Source organism: Pseudochaenichthys georgianus, chromosome 15 (genome assembly GCF_902827115.2).
Source record: "Pseudochaenichthys georgianus chromosome 15, fPseGeo1.2, whole genome shotgun sequence".
In the NCBI taxonomy this organism is placed as follows: Eukaryota; Metazoa; Chordata; class Actinopteri; order Perciformes; family Channichthyidae; genus Pseudochaenichthys; species Pseudochaenichthys georgianus.
Window position 1 is genome coordinate 20,945,780 of NC_047517.1, and position 5,474 is coordinate 20,951,253.

General features: G+C 38.3%; 1 long non-coding RNA gene across 1 annotated transcript; it reads left to right on the forward strand.

The window, feature by feature from the left end:
- The first annotated feature begins 636 nt into the window (after positions 1–636).
- On the forward strand, positions 637–1,493 carry LOC139435243 (uncharacterized). Its single transcript, XR_011644532.1, has 3 exons — positions 637–790; positions 1,180–1,240; positions 1,360–1,493. It is a non-coding gene; the product is annotated as an uncharacterized lncRNA (long non-coding RNA).
- Positions 1,494–5,474: the final 3,981 nt, after the last annotated feature.

The window sequence follows — 5,474 nt, forward strand, 5'->3', positions numbered from 1 at the left end:
GATAGCTGGGCTCCGTAGCGTCCCACTAGCTTAGCCGCTAGCTAAAGGTAAACATACAGTAGATGGGTACATACAATAGAATATGAATAAATCGTCACCGATGTAGAGGATATATTTTTGTATTCACTTTGAACTCGGCCAAATGGAGTTTAATGTTTTGGGATTTAAGCACATAGTACATGCATGGGTTTGCAAGTATAACGTGCTAGCCTGCTGTAATACATTGTATAGTCAGGCACACATTTATGAGAGATTTAACAATGGCCAATTATATTTCTTAAATAATATGTAGCCTATTCCCAGAGCATAATTCATGGGGCAACAAGGTGAGGTGTAACATGTGTTTTAATATCATAAATGTTCCGCCAGCAAACTTCTTGTACTGACTTCGGCAGTAGTGAAGACTCACTGAACGAATTAAGTACAAAAACGAATCGTTCGCGAACGTGCAAATCACCAGAAGTCGTTCGCGAACCGGTGAACGAATCAGTGAACGAATCTTTCAAGTGAACTGAATCAAAAGATTCGTGTCCCCGAAGGGAATCGGAATTCCCATCACTAACATACACCCTCCCGGTCCTCCCGATCATAGATATATATAAACACTAGATGGCTCACACCAGAGCTATTTAATAGAAGAGTTACGACATCTCCGTTCACTCCAATGGACCACTTTTTTACAGCAATGGCGGATCGTGGAGCCTCTCAATCGTTCCCCGGAAGTTAGCGCCAAGGCTGGCAGAGCTGTGGAGTTGCAGCATAATACACCGTTCGTGACGGACTTTTAAAGGTAAGAAGAAGTTTAAAGATTTATATTGCGGATATTATCAGTACATCTGATTCAAATGAACATGTGTATTAAAGGATGTCAGTGGATTATCCCTAAATTAGTAGATTTAAGGAACGTTTACAGATAACAGATTAAGCTAGCATACCGAAGCAAGTTGGCAACACACGTTGAACAGCCTTTTAATTGTAAATTCCGTTCTCTTAATGTAATTTCGTCCAACATGTTGAATTAGAGAAGAGGGGCTTCTAAACGGGATTGTATGCGGGGGTGGAGGGAGTTAAATATTAGATAAATATAACTTTGGTGCGTGTAAGAGTGAGTGTTTTTAGCAGAGCCATATTGTGTCCTTGTGATTCTGTTGATTATTACCTGTCTGTATAATGTTGCAGCTCAGCTGATTCTGGATTGATGGCAAAGGGAGAGGCACTTAAGTGAGAGTGAAAACACAAAGTACGTTTAATACTACTGTTTTATATAAGTAAACACCTTATCTCCCCAAGGCATTTCCCATCCAATAGGTGTGCTGTGTGTGTATAACCCTTTCTCCTGTCTGTTACTCCCTCTTTCAGCACAAGAACCAGAGGGGGATTCAATGGAGCCTGAATACCTGCACTGAGACCCTCACCCTGCACCCTGAGTCTCAACTCTCAGTGTTTTTCAAGCCTTTCCCTGTTTTTTTGTATTAAACAAAACATTAAGCTTTCCCAATGGTGTGGTTTTCGTTTTGTGAAAAAGTGCAAATGCAGTGTTTGTATATAATTACATCACATATTTTGTTGCTGTTGGTCGTGAAATTGCTCCTGCTGACTTGAGCCAGCCATTTTTTCCTCTGCTCTGTGTCAGTGGGGAAGCCGTACATTCGTACTCCTTTCTCTGAGCAATTTCAGCATCCCCAGGCGGCACATCAAACCATGGTGGCTACTAGGAGGCAGCACAGCAAACCAGGACAACACGGAGGAAAAGGCACCGACAAACTGCATGATATGCTATTCAATGTTTATTGAATTCCATGTATTTGCAATGGATGTTCCTAAAACAACACATTTAACATCATCATTATCATCATATGCTGCTAGTCCTACTGCTGCTGCTAGTCCTTTGATAGTCACCTGTCGGTCTCCTGTCCTTTCTGAAAGCCATAAAGATGACATTAGTCATTTAGATAACTTGTGTCCTCAATTACCAGGGGATTACTGAAACTACCATGAATTTAAGAAAATGGTAGAAATGAATCCAATCTGAATTTTAAAGCATTACTTTAGATCCCCTCCCTCTAAATGTATCAATAAACATTAGAAAGTGATGCTCCTGACTACCATACAAGTTTAAGAAGATAATATTGGTTTGAAAGAATTCAAAGCTATAAATAAACAGCAACAGGCTCTTTAACAAGGCACTGTTAGTAACATGTAAACTAGTTGTTCACACTAATCCTAATATTATCACTTAATATTAGCAAATTCGATTTTATTTTTTAAAACATATTGATGTAAATACATACACATATCGATTTGTTGTATAAATATTGCAAATCAAAACCTTTATTCACTAATAATTAACAAAAATCGTAGTTCTATCTCCTGTTATCAATGCATTCACATTGCCCGCCATGAACTTCCGGGGAACGATCCTCTTCTACATGAACCGTGACGATAACCGTTTTTGGACTTCCGGTGTCGTAACTCTTCTATCTATATGGCGCTGGCTCACACGCGCTGCTGGCCGACGTTGCCACTTGACCGCCATCTCGCTACAGGCAGTGCTCTCATTCATAACATTATGGTTTACTATTTAAATAACCATAGCTTGCTCAATTTTCAACCGATTTTCAAACGGTTTGGTTTTTTATAAACATCAAAGATTTAGTTATGATACTGCATACTGATAATCATGGACTTTCATATGAAAATAACATTAATCAGATAAAGCAATAGCTATACACACACACAAGGTATTTATATTAAATATTTGCCGGTGTATATATTTCCATTTATTTTATTATATTGTCAATATTTAAAATAAATTATAAATAAATTATAAAATTAAAATACATTTATATTTTATATATAAAAATCGGTCTCATGTTACCACTCTGTAAACCAAGAGTTGTTAATTTAGCAATGCCTTAGCTTTAAGAACAGGGACACAACTAATGACAATAGCATATGTTGGTATATTATTTAGATATTCACACCTTTATCAGAAGAACCAAACCAACATAAAATGTGCTCACAGACAGGCCAGTTCTGTCTAATTTATCACAATTATTTTTGACATGAGATCTTCATATCATCCTAGTTTTGTATTTAGTTTCTAGATTTGTAAACAAATCCAGAACCTTTGAAATATGTTATTGAAAAAAGACCAAGAATAATATAAACTGTACCATATGTCCTTCTGTAGTCCATTTGTGGTTTGTCTTGACTCACCCCGGCTGATATATCACAAAATCCACTGTTTAAATTGTTCCCTATATTGCCCCTATGCCCCTGTAAGGTGTCCTTGGGTGTTATGAAAGGCGGCCCCCCCAACATAAATGTATTATTATTATTAAGAAGAACAACTTGGTGTGGTGTGGAGGGGATGTAGGAAGCAGGAGCAGGTGGGGAGAGATGGGGCTTCAAGGTTCAAGGTTATTTGTTTTAAATGTGTCTTGCACACAATAAAATAAAATACAGTATACCACAAAACCAATAAGACACACAGTGACACATGGCACACTAACAATCAATCATCGTCCAGCCTCAGCTTTGGTATTCTTTCACAACCATGTTATGGGTGTATTAGACTGAGCAAACATAAACATATGTGGTGATCCCACGGGTTCTTGTTTGCAGACAGCGGCGATTGGAGCATCCGTAGGCTGCACAAAAGTCCGGCATAATCAGGTACTTCTGTAAACACAAAGCCAGCAAATTCCTGTATCATAATGCAAGATGTTTTTAACAAGCCAAACCACTTGGAAGAAATCATGTGTAACTTAAGTTATGTTGAAAAGAAAGAGCAGTTCTGCCTCTCCCACTGGTGTAAAGTTGCTGGGTGAACTTTGTAATACTAGGTCTCACTGACAGCCTCGTGTTATTAGCCAGCTAATAAATACAACCACATACACAAAGAAAAGCTGCAATTTCAACATGTCCAAGCATCCTGTATCATAGCCATGCTAATAATGTTTATAATAAACCAAACCGTTTGTAAATCAGTCAAGATTTCAGCGAGTTAAGAGTATTTTTGTGCAGATCACTCACCTTACAACAGCTACCATAACGCGAATCAGAGTAACTGTTGACTGTAGCAAGATGGCGGCCAGTCAGCTACGCTGGAAAATCTCCCATGAGCCATCTAGTGTTTATATATATCTATGCTCCCGATGGCCAGTCGGTGCCTGCCGGTGAGCGTGGAAGTGTGGTCTGCCACAAGCGGGCGGCAGGAGCGGGGCTGTCAGCATCAGCTTGTTGATGGTATTTTAAACTCGATGCGCTCTGAAACTACGGGGCGGCCGAGGAAAAAAAATACACATGCGTTAATCGCGTTAAAATAATTAGTGGCGTTAATTTTTTTTTGGGTTAACGCGTTATTAACGCGTTGGGTTAACGCGTTATTAACGCGTTGGGTTAACGCGTTATTAACGCAAAAAACAATTAAACAAAGATAAAACTGAGGTAATGGTTTTTGGAGCCAAGGCAGAACGTATAAAAGTTAGCGCTGAGCTTCAGCCTGCAATGTTCAAAACAACAGATAAAGCCAGAAATCTAGGTGTAGTCATGGACTCTGACCTGAGTTTCAACAGTCACATTAAAACAGTTACTAAATCTGCCTACTATCACCTAAAGAATATATCTAGGATTAAAAGACTAATGTCACAGCAGGATTTGGAAAAACTTGTCCATGCTTTTATCTTCAGTAGACTGGACTACTGCAATGGTGTCTTCACAGGTCTCACTAAAACATCTATTAGAAAGCTGCAGCTGATTCAGAACGCCGCTGCTCGAGTCCTCACAAACACTAAGAAAGTGGATCACATCACTCCTGTTCTGAAGTCTTTACACTGGCTTCCTGTGTGTCAAAGAATTTATTTCAAAATACTGCTGCTGGTTTATAAAGCACTGAATGGTTTAGGCCCAAAATACATTTCTGACCTCCTGTCAGTCTTCAGGGACTGGTCAGCTTTCTGTCCCCAGAGTCAGAACTAAACATGGTAAAGCAGCGTTCAGTTATTATGCTCCAAATATCTGGAACAAACTCCCAGAAACCTGCAGGTCCGCTGCAACTCTTACTACTTTTAAATCCAGGCTGAAGACTTTTCTTTTTGTCGCTGCTTTTAATTGAACTATTCATATCTTAGACTGCACTGTAACTTTTATCCATGTATTTTTTCTTTTAATGTTTATTTTATTAGCTTTTCTTTTTAATGACTGATTTTAAATGCCATTTTGTTAATGTCTTTCGTTTTTTGTAAGGCAAGGCAAGGCAAGGCAAGGCAAGTTTATTTATAGCACTTTTCAACGCAAGGCAATTCAAAGTGCTTTACAAAAAAAAAAAAAAAATGAAAGACATTAAGCATTAAAAAAGAAAAGCTAATCAAATAAACATTAAGAAAAAAAATACATGGATAAAAGTTACAGTGCAGTCTAAAATATAAATAGTTCAATTAAACATTACAAGAAAAAGTACATGGATAAAA